The following is a 15,752-nucleotide window of genomic DNA, read 5'->3' as shown; positions in this document are numbered from 1 at the left end:
ATGCTTCGTATAGTGGTGTCAGCGTTCTGTAAGGAACAGCGCTGGAGATGGGAAGCAGGTACAGGGAGAATATTTCAAAAACAACGAACTTGAAACAGAACGGGAACAGCGTCTGGGCAGGGGAAGGAGTCCAGGTGAGTCCAGTGAGAGCTAATGCGCATAATGAAGGTGACAGGTGTGCGTAATGAAGGGCAGCCTGGCGCCCTCGAGTGCCAGAAAGGGAGAGCGGGAGCAGGCGTGACAACCACACTGTCCTTCTCTAACCCCAACTATACATAACATGATCTCTTCCTTTCTCGCATTCACTCTCCGTCTTGTATTCTCTTTCTGTCTCGTATTCTCCCTCTCACGCCCATTCTCTCTCTCTCTCTCTCTCTCACCCACACACTCTGTTTCTCTGTCTCTCTCTCTCTGTCTCTCTCTCACTATTTAATTGGTCACTCACAGTGCAGTCAAGGTTTCACCCTGGCCCTATATGAGCATCTTCTCACACAGCTCTCCTTCCTGTTCCATATTCCCTCCCCATATCATATATATATATACAGTTGAAGTCAGAAGTGTACATACACTTAGGTTGGAGTCATTAAAACTTGTTTTTCAACCACTCCACAAATTTCTTGTTAACTTCTATAGCGTCCCACCTGTGGGACACAGCCAGTGAAATATCAGGACGGATAATTCAAAAACAATATGTCATAATTCAACTTTCTCAAACATGCAACTGTTGTACACCATTTGAAAGATAAACTTCTCGTTAATCTAACCACATTGTCCGATTTCAAAAAGGCTTTACAGCGAAAGCAAAACATTAGATTATGTTAGGAGAGTACATAGACAAAAATAATCACACAGCCATTTTCCAAGCAAGGACATGTGTCAATAAAACCCAAAACACAGCTAAATGAAGCAGTAACCTTTGACAATCTTCATCAGATGACACTCCTAGGACATTATGTTACACAATACATGTATGTTTTGTTCGATAAAGTTCATATTTATATCCAAAAACAGCTTTTTACATTGGCACGTGATGTTCAGAAAATGTATTCCCACCAAAACGCCCGGTGAATGTGCACATCAATTTACAAAAATACTCATCATAAACCTGGACAAAATATATAACAATTATTTTAAGAATTATAGATAGACTACTCCTGGATGCAACCGCCGTGTCAGATTTTAAAATAGCTTTACGGAGAAAGCACATTTTGCAATATTCTGAGTACATAGCTCAGCCATCACGGTGAGCTATTCAGACACCCGCCAAGTTCGGGACAACCTAAACTCAGAATTAGTATTAGAAATAATCTCTTACCTTTGCAGATCTTCATCAAAATGCACTCCCAGGACTGCTACTTCCACAAGAAATGTTGTTTTTGTTCGAAATAATCCATATTTATGTACAAATACCTCTGTTTTGTTCGTGCGTACAGATCACTTATCCAAAGGCATAACAGGCGAGCGCGGAACGAGAAACGAAAAGTCAAAATGTTCCATTACCGTACTTAGAAGCATGTCAAACGCTGTTTAAAATCAATCTTTATGGTATTTTTAACGTAGAATTGCGATAATATTCCAACCGGACAATAGCATATTCATTCAAGGAGAAAAAGAAGGAGGGGCGGGCTCGCGGGACTGAGCATATCCAATCCTTTGTTGCCAGGCAGACCACTCAGTAGCTGAGCTCCTATTATCTGCCCAGTGACAGGAAAATGCTCAAACCACTTTCTGAAGGCTTTAGACAGCCAATGGAAGCCTTAGGAAGTGCAACTTTACCCCACAGACACTGTAGCTTCGATAGAGAATCAAAAGAAGAACTACAATTCTCAGACTTTCCACTTCCTGCTTGAATTTTTCTCAGGTTTTTGCCTGCCATATGAGTTCTGTTATACACAGACACCATTCAAACAGTTTTAGAAACTTCAGAGTGTTTTCCATCCAAATCTACTAATAATATGCATATTCTAGTTTCTGGGCCAAGGTAGTAACCTGTTTAAATTGGGTATGTTTTTCATCCAGCCATGAAAATACTGCCCCCTAGCCCAGACAGGTTTTAACAAACTATAGTTTTTTGCAAGTCGGTTAAGACATCTACTTTGTGCATGACACCAATTATTTTTCCAACAATTGTTTACAGAAAGATTATTTCACTTATAATTCACTGTACCACAATTCCAGTGGGTCACTAAGTTGACTGTGCCTTAAACAGCTTGGAAAATTCCAGAAAATGATATCATGTCTTTAGAAGCTTCTGATAGGCTAATTGACATAATTTGGGTCAATTGGAGGTGTACCTGTGGATGTATTTCAAGGCCTACCTTCAAACTCAGTGTCTCTTTGCTTGACATCATGGGAAAATAAAAATAAATCAGCCAAGACCTCAGAAAAGACATTGTAGACCTCCACAAGTCTGGTTCATCCTTGGGAGCAATTTCCAAAAGCCTAAAGGTACCACGTTCATCCGTACAAACAATAGCACGCAAGTATAAACACCATGGGACCACACAGCCGTCATACTGCTCAGGATGGAGACGTGTTCTGTCTCCTAGAGATGAAGGTACTTTGGTGCGAAAAGTGCAAATCAATCCCAGAACAAGAGCAAAGGACCTTGTGAAGATGCTGGAGGAAACAGGTACAAAAGTATCTATATCCACAGTAAAACGAGTCCTATATCAACATAACCTAAAAGGCCGCTCAGCAAGGAAGAAGCCACTGCTCCAAAACCGCCATAAAAAAGCCAGACTACGGTTTGCAACTGCACATGGGGACAAAGATCGTACTTTTTGGAGAAATGTCCTCTGGTCTGATGAAACAAAAATAGAACTGTTTGGCCATAATGACCATCCTTATGTTTGGAGGAAAAAGGGGGAGGCTTGCAAGTCGAAGAACACCATCCCAACCGTGAAGCACAGGGTGGCAACATGTATTTGGCTAAGGTGTATGTAAACTTCCGACTTCAACTGTATATAATGGCTAGATGTGTTCCTTGTAAACATGTCCTGGAGAGATTTAGCTCCATTCTCTTCCTAGCTCTTATGTCATTATCTATGTCTCAGTGATTTCAGGCATGGCACTCATTCTATAACAGAAAGAAGATTGATAGATAACTGTCTTTGAAATGAGAGGGGAGTATGTCAGGCGTGTGTGTGTGAGAGTGTGTCTGTGTGCGTTCATGGATGCATGGGTGTGTACGTTCACATGTGAAGCTCTACTATACAGTGGAGTGAGCACTAATGGAAGCATTAATCACACCGTACAGAGAGGAAGAATAGAATTTCATACCTTCATAGATTCATAGTACATTTATACCATCATAGCTCATTCGATTCCTACACAACATCACAGCCCTTAGCCTTGAGGCAGACAGTCATTGATTGCACTGACTGACAAGTTGGACTCACTTCCTCTAGTACTGAATATCATGGAGAACTTGAATGCATGTATGGCTACAGTATTCAGTAACATTTCTTGGCTCTTGTTTAACTTTATTTATGATTACATTTTTTGGGCCCAACCACCACCCCTACTCTTCAGAGAACAAAAATAAACATCATTTTTTATTTTTTTCTTACATGTACATTTTACACACATTTTACATATATTTTGTTTTAAAAAATTACAGCAATAAATAATACACTAGTTACATAGCAAGATTAAAGTAATTTGGTATTTTGAAATGCATTATATCTAGATAGTAAATTATACATCATGTTTTCAGTCATAACTAATATAGAGCACATGAGCTTATAAACCCACTCCTCATCTACTCTCACTCCAACTACACCTATTTCTGTAAACCGCCCTCTTATGATTTCCATGTGCCATATAACAACTCTGCTGTTATGTTGCACATACATTCTGAACCTGTCTAAACACATAGTATCTACAGATTTTAAGTTAAATATAAGTCTTTTTTACTGAAAGTATTATTATGTTGTTGATTGATTGACTGTGGTTTTCGAAATTTCCCAACAGTGCTATTTGTAGGATTCATTTCAGATGAGTTCCTGAATCTGTGACCAGAACCAAGTTACATAGGGCCAATACCAAAATAAGTGTTCTAATGATTGTCTCTTCATAGCAAAATCTGCAGAAATTAGATGGTTGTATGCCCAATATACAGTTGAAGTCGGAAGTTTACATACACTTAGGTTGGAGTCATTAAAACTTGTTTTTCAACCACTCCACAAATGTCTTGTCAACAAACTATAATTTTGGCAAGTCGGTTAGGACATCTAATTTGTGAATGACACAAGTAAGTTTTCCAACAATTGTTTACAGACAGATTATTTCACTAATAATTCACTGTATCAAAATTCCAGTGGGTCCGAAAGTTTACATACACTAAGTTGATTGTGCCTTTAAACAGCTTGGAATATTCCAGAAAATTATATCATGGCTTTCGAAGCTTCTGATAGGCTAATTGACATGATTTTAGTCAATTGGAGGTTTACCTGTGGGTGTATTTCAAGGCCTACCTTCAAACTCAGTGCCTCTTTGCTTGACATCATGGGAAAATCAAAAGAAATCAGCCAAGACCTAAAAAAAAAAAATTGTAGACCTCCACAAGTCTGGTTCATCCTTCGGAGCAATTTCCAAATGCCTGAAGGTACCACGTATATCTGTACAAACAATAGTATGCAAGTATAAACACCACGGGACCACTCAGCCGACGTATCGCTATACAGTGGCTTCAAAGACGTGGCTTCATGGTTCCTGCCACAATTGCAACAGGTCACTTTTCCACAACTTGGACACCTAGTCTTTTTACTCCTGCAAACACTTGACATGTGCAAAAGCTTTACAGTGATTACACTGGTCTTGGAACAAATGCTCTGACTATAGTTTATATATCCCAACTGCACTTAAGTAGGGAGAGATTCCATATCAAGAAACAAAAGAACAGATAGACTGTTCACTTTTCTTCATTCACCACACGATTCATCTTGACCAGCATAAATCACTCTAGGAATATTTTTAATCTCAACAACATCAACTTGGCCATAATGACCATTGTTATGTTTGGAGGAAAAAGGGGGAGACTTGCAAGCTGAAGAACACCATCCCAACCGTGAAGCACGGGGGTGGCAGCATCATGTTGTGGGGGTGCTTTACTGCAGGAGGGACTGGTGCACAAAATAGATAGCATCATGAGGTACAAAAATTATGTGTATATATTGAAGCAACATCTCAAGACATTAGTCAGGATGTTAAAGCTTGGTCGCAAATGGGTCTTCCAAATGGACAATGACCCCAAGTATATTTCCAAAGTTGTGGTAAAATGGCTTAAGGACAACAAAGTCAAGGTATTGGAGTGGCCATCACAAAGCCCTTACCTCAATTCCATAGAATATTTGTGGGCAGAACTGAAAAAGCGTCTGCGAGCAAGGAGGCCTACAAACCTGACTCAGTTACACCAGCTCTGTCCGGAGGAATGGGCCAAAAATTACCCAACTTATTGTGGGAAGCTTGTGGAAGGCTACCCGAAATGTTTGACCCAAGTTAAACAATTTGTAGGTAATGATACCAAATACTAATTGAGTGTATGTAAACTTCTGACCCACTGGGAATGTGATGAAAGAAATAAAAGCTGAAATAAATCATTCTCTCTACTATTATTCTGACTTTTCACATTCTTAAAATAAAGTGGTGATCCTAACTGACCTAAGACAGGGAATTTTTACAAGGATTGAATATCAGGAATTGTGAAAAACATAGTTGAATGTATTTGGCTAAGGTGTGTGTAAACTTCTGACTTCAACTGTGCATATCATTCTGTTTGGCAAGAATTTGTATAATTAAAATTTTATTTTTATTTTTTTCACCTTTATTTAACCAGGTAGGCCAGTTGAGAACAAGTTGTCATTTACAACTGCGACCTGGCCAAGATAAATCAAAGCAGTGCGACAAAAACAATACAGAGTTACACATGGGATAAACAAAAGTAAAGTCCATAACAATAGAAAAATCTATATACAGTGTGACCAAATGGTGTAAGGAGGTAAGGCAATAAACAGGCCATAGTAGTGAAGTAATTGCATTTTAGAAAATTAACACGAGTGATAGATGTGCAGATGATGTGCAAGTACAAATACTGGTGTGCAAAAGAGCAAAAAAAGTAAATAAAAAAAATATTGGGATGGGGTAGGTAGTTGGATGGGCTATTTACAGATGGGTTGTGTACAGCTGCAGCGATCGGTAAGCTGCTCAAATAGCTGATGCTTAAAGTTAGTGAGGGAGATTTAAGTCTCCAACTTCAGCAATTTTTGCAATTCGTTCCAGTCGTTGGCAGCAGAGAACTGGAAGGAAAGGCGGTCAAAGGAGGTGTTGGCTTTGGTGATGACCAGTGAGATATATATTTACATTTACATTTACATCATTTAGCAGATGCTCTTATCCAGAGCGACTTACAAGTTGGTGCATTCACCTTATGATATCCAGTGGAACAACCACTTTACAATAGTACATCTATATATTTTTTGGGGAGGGGGGGTTAGAAGGATTACTTTATCCTATCCCAGGTATTCCTTAAAGAGGTGGGATTTCAGGTGTCTCCGGAAGGTGGTGATTGACTACGCTGTCCTGGCGTCGTGAGGGAGCTTGTTCCACCATTGGGGTGCCAGTATACCTGCTGAGATAAGTGAGCTGAGATAAGGCAGAGCTTCACATAGCAAAGACTTACAGATGACCTGGAGCCATATAGACCTTATTGACCTGGGTCTGGCGACAAATATGTAGCGAGGGCCAGCCGACGAGAGCATACAGGTCGCGGTGGTAAATGGGGCTTTGGTGACAAAACGGATGGCACTGTGATAGACTGCATCCAGTTTGCTGAGTAGAGTGTTGGAGGCTATTTTGTAAATGACATCGCTAAAGTCGAGGATGCTTAATATGAGTCTGCGAGGAGAGTTTACAGTCTAGCCAGACCCATAGGTAATTGTAGCTGTCCACATATTCTAAGTGGGCAGCGATCGGTTGAAGAGCATGCATTTAGTTTTACTAGCGTTTAAGAGCAGTTGGAGGCCACGGAAGAAGTGTTGTATGGCATTGAAGCTCGTTTGGAGGTTTGTTAACACAGTGTCCAAAGAAGGGCCAGATGTATCCAGAATGGTGTTGTCTGTGTAGAGGTGGATCAAGGAATCACCCGCAGCAAGAGCAACGTCATTGATATGTACAGAGAAAAGAGTCGGCCCGAGAATTGAACCCTGTGGTACCCCCATAGAGACTGCCAGAGGTCCGGACAACAGACCCTCCGATTTGACACACTGAACTCTATCTGAGAAGTAGTTGGTGAACCAGGCGAGGCAGTCATTTGAGAAACCTAGTCTGTTGATTCTGCCGATAAGAATACGGTGATTGACAAAGTCGAAAGCCTTGGCCAGGTCGATGAAAACGGCTGCACTGTACTGTCTTTTATCGACCGTGGTTATGATATCGTTTTGTACCTTGAGTGTGGCTGAAACCAGATTGCACAGTGTGATTTGAAATGGTCAGTGACCTGTTTGGTAACTTCACTTTCGAAGACTTTGGAAAGGCAGGGCAGGATGGATATAGGTCTGTAACAGTTTGGGTATAGAGTGTCACCCCCTTTTGAAGATGACTGCGGCAGCTTTCCAATCTTTAGGAATCTCGGACGATATGAAAGAGAGGTTGAACAGACTAGTAATAGGGGTTGCAACAATTGCGGCGGATGATTTTAGAAAGAGGGTCCAGATTGTCTAGCCCAGCTGATTTGTACGGGTCCAGGTTTTGCAGCTCTTCAGAAGATCTGCTATCTGGATTTGGGTGAAGGAGAAGCTGGGGAGGCTTGGGCAAGAAGCTGCGGGGGGTGCTGAGCTGTTGGCTGGGGTTGGGGTAGCCAGGAGAAAAGCATGGCCAGCCGTGGAGAAATGCTTATTGAAGTTACATTTACATTACATTTAGTCATTTAGCAGACGCTCTTATCCAGAGCGACTTACAGTAGTGAATGCATACATTTCATACAATTTCATACATTTTTTTTTTCCTGTGCTGTTCTCGATTATTGTGGATTTATCGGTGGTGACAGTGTTTGCTAGCCTCAGTGCAGTGGGAAGCTGAGAGGAGGTTCTCTTATTCTCCATGGACTTTACAGTGTCCCAGAACATTTTGGAGTTAGAGTTGCAGGAGGCAAATTTCTGTTTGACAAAGCCGTTGCTTTCCTAACTGTCTGTGTGTATTGGTTCCTGACCTCCCTGAAAGTTGCATATCACGGGGACTATTCGATGTTACTGCAGTACGCCACAGGATGTTTTTGTGCTGGTCGAGGGCAGTCAGGTCTGGAGTGAACCAAGGGCTATATCTGTTCTTAGTTCTACATTTTTTGAAAGGGGCATGCTTATTTAAGATGATGAGGAAATTACTTTTAAAGAACAACCAGGCATCCTGTACTGACGGGATGAGGTCAATATCCTTCCAGGATACCCGGGCCAGGTTGATTAGAAAGGCCTGTTTGCAGAAGTGTTTTTGGGAGCGCTTGACAGTGATGAGGGGTGGTCATTTGATCGCAGACCCATAACGGATGCAGGCAATGAGGCAGTGATCGCTGAGATCCTGATTGAAAACAGCAGAGGTGTATTTGGAGGGCAAGTGGGTCAGGATAATATCTATGAGGGTGCCCATGTTTACGGATTTAGGGTTGTACCTGGTGGGTTCCTTGATAATTTGTGTGAGATTGAGGACATCTTGCTTAGATTGTAGGATGGCCGGGGTGTTAAGCGTATCCCAGTTTAGGTCACCTAACAGTACGAACTCTTAAGATAGATGGGGGGCAATCAATTCACATGTGGTGTCCAGGGCACAGCTGGGAACTGAGGGGGGTCTATAACAGATGGCAACAGTGTGAGATTTATGTCTGGAGAGATTAATTTAAAAAATTTGAAGCTCGAACTATTTGGGCATAGACCTGGAAAGTATGACAGAAGCAGGCTATCTCTGCAGTAGATTGCAACTCCTCCCCCTTTGGCAGTTCTATCTTGATGGAAAATGTTGTAGTTGGTGGCCTTTTTGGTGGCCTTCCTAAGCAAGGATTCAGACACGGCAAGGACATCAGGTTTGGCGGACACACAGGGCCTGGGTTAACCTCCACATCACGCGAGGAACAGAGGAGGGGTAGGATGAGGGTACGGCTAAAGGCTATCAAAACTGGTTGTCTAGTGCGTTGGGGACAGATTTTTGGGCGCGGTAGAATAGATTTAGGGCATAATATACAGACAGGGGTATGGTAGAGTGCAGGTACAGTGGAGGTAAACCAAGGCGTTGAGTGACGATGAGAAAGGTTGCATCTCTGGAGGTACTAGTTATGCTAGGTGAGGTCACCGCATGCATGGGAGGTGGGACAAAAGAGGTATCTGAGTCATGTTGAGTGGGGCTAGGGGCTCCGCAGTAAAATAAAACATTGATAACTACCCTAAACAACAGCATACAAGGCATATTGACATTAGAGAGAGACATAAAGCGAGGCATAAAGCAATCACAGGTGTGTTGATTGGGAGAGCTAGCTAAGACAACAACGGATAAGACAACAACAGCTAATCAGCTAAGACAACAACAACAGGTAAAATGGTGATGAATGGGCAGAAAGGGTCAGTTAACTACTCACAGGACCTGAACTCAAAGCTGGGGCTGACAGATAAACAAAATAAAATGTAGTACCGTGATAAATGAGTCCAGGAGGCACCAGGAGCCGAGTGATCATAGGGTCCACTGAGCAGGCCGGGAGATGGGCCTGGCTCAAGGCTAGCTTCGGGGCAGGCCACCCGGTAGCAGCTAGCTAGCTGCGATGATCTGGAGTAATGGTCCAGAGGTTACGGCAGGAATCTGGTGATGTAGTGGAGAAAAGCAGTCCGGTATGCTTAGGGTTGATATAGCGCTGTGCAGACTGGCGGGTATTATCCAGGCTAAAAGCGGCTGAGCTAAAGGTAAAGGCCTGCTAGCAGTGGCTAACAATGACTAAATAGCTAGTAGCTAATTAGCTGGTTAGCATCTGATGGCTAGCTGCTGATGGAGGTTCTAGCTATAAGGTCTAAAAATAGCAGATCCGTATCACACTGGGTGAAGCGGGTTGCCAGAAGGTATATTTAATTTAAAAATGTAAGAGATTGAAATATATACAAAAAAAGACGAAAAATAAATACATTTACACGGGACAATGACAAACACGTCTGCACTGTTACGCCATCTTTGATGAATGATGTTTTGTGCCACGGAATCGGCACATCGAAAATCTCTTCGCCACTATTTTACAACCTGCATGGCGCCGCGGTCAGCATTTTGGTCCTAAAGTAAAACTGATATATATATTTATTTTATTTATGCCAATTTTTTGGGACAATTTTGGTCACAGACGAACAAGTTCCCTACCCATCTTGTTGAACTTTCCAATACTCTATCCTGTCATCGGTGCCTTTTAGCCATATTTGGCCATGAATCCACTTGGACTCCACCTTCTTGTGAACACAATAGAACCGCAATTACCTGTGAAGCATTTACATTTACATTTAAGTCATTTAGCAGACGCTCTTATCCAGAGCGACTTACAAATTGGTGCATTCACCTTATGATATCCAGTGGAACAACCACTTTACAATAGTGCATCTAAATCTTTTAAGGGGGGGGGGGGGTTAGAAGGATTACTTTATCCTATCCCAGGTATTCCTTAAAGAGGTGGGGTTTCAGGTGTCTCCGGAAGGTGGTGATTGACTCCGCTGTCCTGGCGTTGTGAGGGAGCTTGTTCCACCATTGGGGTGCCAGAGCAGCGAACAGTTTGGACTGGGCTGAGCGGGAACCGTGCTTCCTCAGAGGTAGGGGTCCAGCAGGCCAGAGGTGGATGAACGCAGTGCCCTTGTTTGGGTGTAGGGCCTGATCAGAGCCTGAAGGTATGGAGGTGCCGTTCCCCTCACAGCTCCGTAGGCAAGCACCATGGTCTTGTAGCGGATGCGAGCTTCAACTGGAAGCCAGTGGAGAGAGCGGAGGAGCGGGGTGACGTGAGAGAACTTGGGAAGGTTGAACACCAGACGGGCTGCGGCGTTCTGGATGAGTTGTAGGGGTTTAATGGCACAGGCAGGGAGCCCAGCCAACAGCGAGTTGCAGTAATCCAGACAGGAGATGACAAGTGCCTGGATTAGGACCTGCGTCGCTTCCTGCGTCGCGAGATCATGGAACGGGCAGTCCTTCCCCGGGAGGAAGAGCAGCTCCGTCTTGCCGAGGTTCAGCTTGAGGTGGTGATCCGTCATCCACACTGATATGTCTACCAGACATGCAGAGATGCGATTCGCCGCCTGGTTATCAGAAGGGGGAAAGAAGAAGATGAATTGTGTGTCATCTGCATAGCAATGATAGGAGAGACCATGTGAGGATATGACAGAGCCAAGTGACTTGGTGTATAGCGAGAATAGGAGAGGGCCTAGAACAGAGCCATGGGGGACACCAGTGGTGAGAGCGCGTGGTGCGGAGACAGATTCGCCACCTGGTAGGAGCGACCTGTCAGGTAGGACGCAATCCAAGCGTGGGCCGCGCCGGAGATGCCCAACTCGGAGAGGGTGGAGAGGAGGATCTGATGGTTCACAGTATCAAAGGCAGCAGATAGGTCTAGAAGGATGAGAGCAGAGGAGAGAGAGTTAGCTTTAGCAGTGCGGAGAGCCTCCGTGACACAGAGAAGAGCAGTCTCAGTTGAATGCCCAGTCTTGAAACCTGACTGATTAGGATCAAGAAGGTCGTTCTGAGAGAGATAGCAGGAGAGCTGGCCAAGGACAGCACGTTCAAGAGTTTTGGAGAGAAAAGAAAGAAGGGATACTGGTCTGTAGTTGTTGACATGGGAGGGATCGAGTCTAGGTTTTTTCAGAAGGGGTGCAACTCTCGCTCTCTTGAAGACGGAAGGGACGTAGCCAGCGGTCAAGGATGAGTTGATGAGCGAGTTGAGGTAGGGGAGGTCTCCGGAAATGGTCTGGAGAAGAGAGGAGGGGATAAGGTCAAGTGGGCAGGTTGTTGGGCGGCAGGCCGTCACAAGACGCGAGATTTCATCTGGAGAGAGAGGGGAGAAAGAGGTCAAAGCACAGGGTAGGGCAGTGTGAGCAGGACCAGCGGTGTCGTTTGACTTAGTAAACAAGGATCGGATATCGTCAACCTTCTTTTCAAAATGGTTGACGAAGTCATCCGCAGAGAGGGAGGAGGGGGAGGAGGATTCAGGAGGGAGGAGAAGGTAGCAAAGAGCTTCCTAGGCTTAGAGGCAGATGCTTGGAATTTAGAGTGGTAGAAAGTGGCTTTAGCAGCAGAGACAGAAGAGGAGAATGTAGAGAGGAGGGAGTGAAAGGATGCCAGGTCCGCAGGGAGGCGAGTTTTCCTCCATTTCCGCTCGGCTGCCCGGAGCCCTGTTCTGTGAGCTCGCAGTGAGTCGTCGAGCCACGGAGCAGGAGGGGAGGACCGAGCCGGCCTGGAGGATAGGGGACAGAGAAAATCAAAGGATGCAGAAAGGGAGGAGAGGAGGGTTGAGGAGGCAGAATCAGGAGATAGGTTGGAGAAGGTTTGAGCAGAGGGAAGAGATGATAGGATGGAAGAGGAGAGAGTAGCGGGAGAGAGAGAGCTAAGGTTGGGACGGCGCAATACCATCCGAGTAGGGGCAGAGTGAGAAGTGTTGGATGAGAGCGAGAGGGAAAAGGATACAAGGTAGTGGTCGGAGATTTGGAGGGGAGTTGCAATGAGATTAGTGGAAGAACAGCATCTAGTAAAGATGAGGTCAAGCGTATTGCCTGCCTTGTGAGTAGGGGGGGAAGGTGAGAGGGTGAGGTCAAAAGAGGAGAGGAGTGGAAAGAAGGAGGCAGAGATGAATGAGTCAAAGGTAGACGTGGGGAGGTTAAATTCACCCAGAACTGTGAGAGGTGAGCCATCCTCAGGAAAGGAACTTATCAAGGCGTCAATCTTATTGATGAACTCTCCAAGGGAACCTGGAGGGCGATAAATGATAAGGATGTTAAGCTTGAAAGGGCTGGTAACTGTGACAGCATGGAATTCAAATGAGGAGATAGACAGATGGGTCAGGGGAGAAAGAGAGAATGTCCACTTGGGAGAGATGAGGATTCCAGTGCGACCACCCCGCTGGCTCGATGTTCTAGGGGTATGCGAGAATACGTGGGCAGACGAGGAGAGAGCAGTAGGAGTATCAGTGTTATCTGTGGTAATCCATGTTTCCGTCAGCGCCAGGAAGTCTAGGGACTGGAGGGTAGCATAGGCTGAGATGAACTCAGCCTTGTTGGCCGCAGACCGGCAGTTCCAGAGGCTGCCGGAGACCTGGAACTCCACGTGGGTCGTGCGCGCTGGGACCACCAGGTTAGAGTGGCAGCGGCCACGCGGTGTGAAGCATTTGTATGGCCTGTGCAGAGGGGAGAGAACAGGGATAGACAGACACATAGTTGACAAGCTACAGAAATGTTGTTTCTTGTATTATTGTCTCTTGTGTCTTTAGAGAACTGTTTCACTTTGATATCCTTTTTTTTCTGTCCTGATTTTCTCTTTCTTTTCTTCTGTTAACTAGATATTCTTTGTTATTCTTCGTTAGCTAGCTAGCTTCTTCCAAAAGAGTCCCTAGCAACTGCTTAGCAACTGGTAAACAATTCAGCTAGCTAAGATAACTACAATTTTATGAAAAATAGTAACTTTTTTCAAAAGCCTATCTTCTTTGTTTGTTGCTTGTTTTTTCTCCTATTCAGTCTTGCAGTTTTCTTTTGCTTTTTTCCAAAGTACTTCACTCTAAAAACCATGTAAATTTCAATATTTGTAGGAAGCAAAGCATTCTTTGTCCACAAATTCTTTCATTTACTAAACACTCTGAATATGCATGTGATGTTAACGAGGACCTGACTACTTGGGACTTTATGGAATGCTGTGTCTGGGTTCTGTAATGTGCCTCCTGGGTGTTGTACATTCGGAGTTTGGCGCTGTGTTAGCCAGATGGTGTTTGCTTAGCCTAGCCATGCTAACAACACAGTTAGCGGTACATGCGCCAAGCCATGGCCCTGACCTTGCCATAGACTGACAACAACAGTCATTACAGATGTTTTTTGTAAAAAAAATGTGTTACAGCCTGATTTTAAAATTTGATTAAATGTTGATTTTTTGGTCACTGGCCTACACACAATAATACCCCATAATATCAAAGTGAAATTATGTTTTTATATTTTTTTTTGTGAAAACAAATTATAAGCTGAAATGTCTTGAGTCAATTAGTGTTCAACCCCTTTGTTATAGCAAGCCTAAATAAGTTCAGGATTAAAAATGTGCTTAACCAAGTCACATAATAATTTGAATGGACTCACTCTGTGTGCAATAATAGTGTTTAGCAAGGCACTAATATAATACTGCAAGAAATGTGGCAAAGCAATTACATTTTTGTCCTGAATATAAAGTGTTATGTTTGGGGCAAATCCAATACAACACATTACTGAGGAACAATCTCCATATTTTCAAACCTAGTGGCGCTTGCATCGTGTTATGGGTATGATTGTCATCGGCAAGTACTAGGAGTTTTTTAGGATAAAAAGAAATGGCGTAGAGCTAAGCACAGGCAAAATCCTAGAGGAAAACCTGGTTGTGTGCTTTCTATAAGACACTGGGAGATGAATTCACCTTTCAGCAGGACTATAACCTAAAACACAAGGCCAAATCTACACTGGAGTTGCTTACCAAGAAGACCGTGAATGTTCCTGAGTGGCAGGTTTACAATTTTGACTTAAATCTACTTGAAAATCCATGGCAAGACCTGAAAATGGTTGTCTAGCAATATTCAACAACCAATTTGACAGAGCTTGAATATGTTTTTAAAGAATAATGGCCAAATATTGCACAATCCAGGTGTGGAAAGCCTCACCCAGAAAGACTCACAGCTGTTACAAAGTATTGACTCAGGGGTGTGAATGCTTATAGAAATGAGATACAGTATTTCTGTATTTCATTTTCAATTAATTTGCAAAAATGTCTACAAAGATGTTTTCAATTTGTCAATTTGTGGTATTGTGTGTAGATGGGTGAAAAACAACAACAATTTAATCCATTTTGATTTCAGGCTGTAACACAACAAATTCTGGAATAAATCCAGGGGTATGAATACTTTCTGAAAGCACTGTAACTAGCTAGCCAAGCCATAGAATGAGAATTGGATTAGCAATAGAAGTTGTGAAAGCATGGATCGAATGTGTCCTGGGAGAGCCAACATGGCATCTAGTTTCAATTAAAACCACTGCTTTCACGTTGGCCAAATGGAAACAGTCTCTCTGGCTGTCAGTGTGGCAGTGTGTCAGTGTGGCACTTCCTGTGGTAATGGACAGGTGGCTGATTCATCCTACCCCTCCATGCATGTGTGATGGTTTGTCGTGGTTTAATCCCTGTAATCCCTGGGCATTTGTGTGTGTTTGTGTGGGTGTGGGTGTTTGAGTGAAGGTGACAGCTGTGGCTTAGGAAGACCTGCTACTGCATCTCAGATCATTCAAATATGACACAGAAAAACGTGGACCCATCCTTCATTCTCTTTACATTTTTACATTTTAGTAATTGAGCAGACGCTCTTATCCAGAGCGATTTACAGTTAGTGCGTTAATCTTAAAATAGCTAGGTGGGACAACCACATATCACATACAAACTACACTTTAAAGTAAAGTAGCTGAGAGGGGCTGAGCGGGAGTTGCGTTTGAGCATAGCCTGAAGGTAGGGAGGGGTAGTTCCTCTTGCTGTTGTGTAGGAAAGCA

General features: G+C 43.4%; 1 protein-coding gene across 5 annotated transcripts in view; it reads left to right on the top strand.

The window, feature by feature from the left end:
• LOC115174451 (utrophin-like) overlaps positions 1-15,752 on the top strand; it is a 193,831-nt gene that overhangs the window by 160,811 nt on the left and 17,268 nt on the right. The window lies entirely within an intron of this gene.

This window comes from Salmo trutta, chromosome 35 (assembly GCF_901001165.1).
Source record: "Salmo trutta chromosome 35, fSalTru1.1, whole genome shotgun sequence".
Taxonomy (NCBI): Eukaryota; Metazoa; Chordata; class Actinopteri; order Salmoniformes; family Salmonidae; genus Salmo; species Salmo trutta.
Note: the sequence above shows the minus strand (reverse complement) of the source record. Positions and strands in the feature narration are given on the sequence as shown.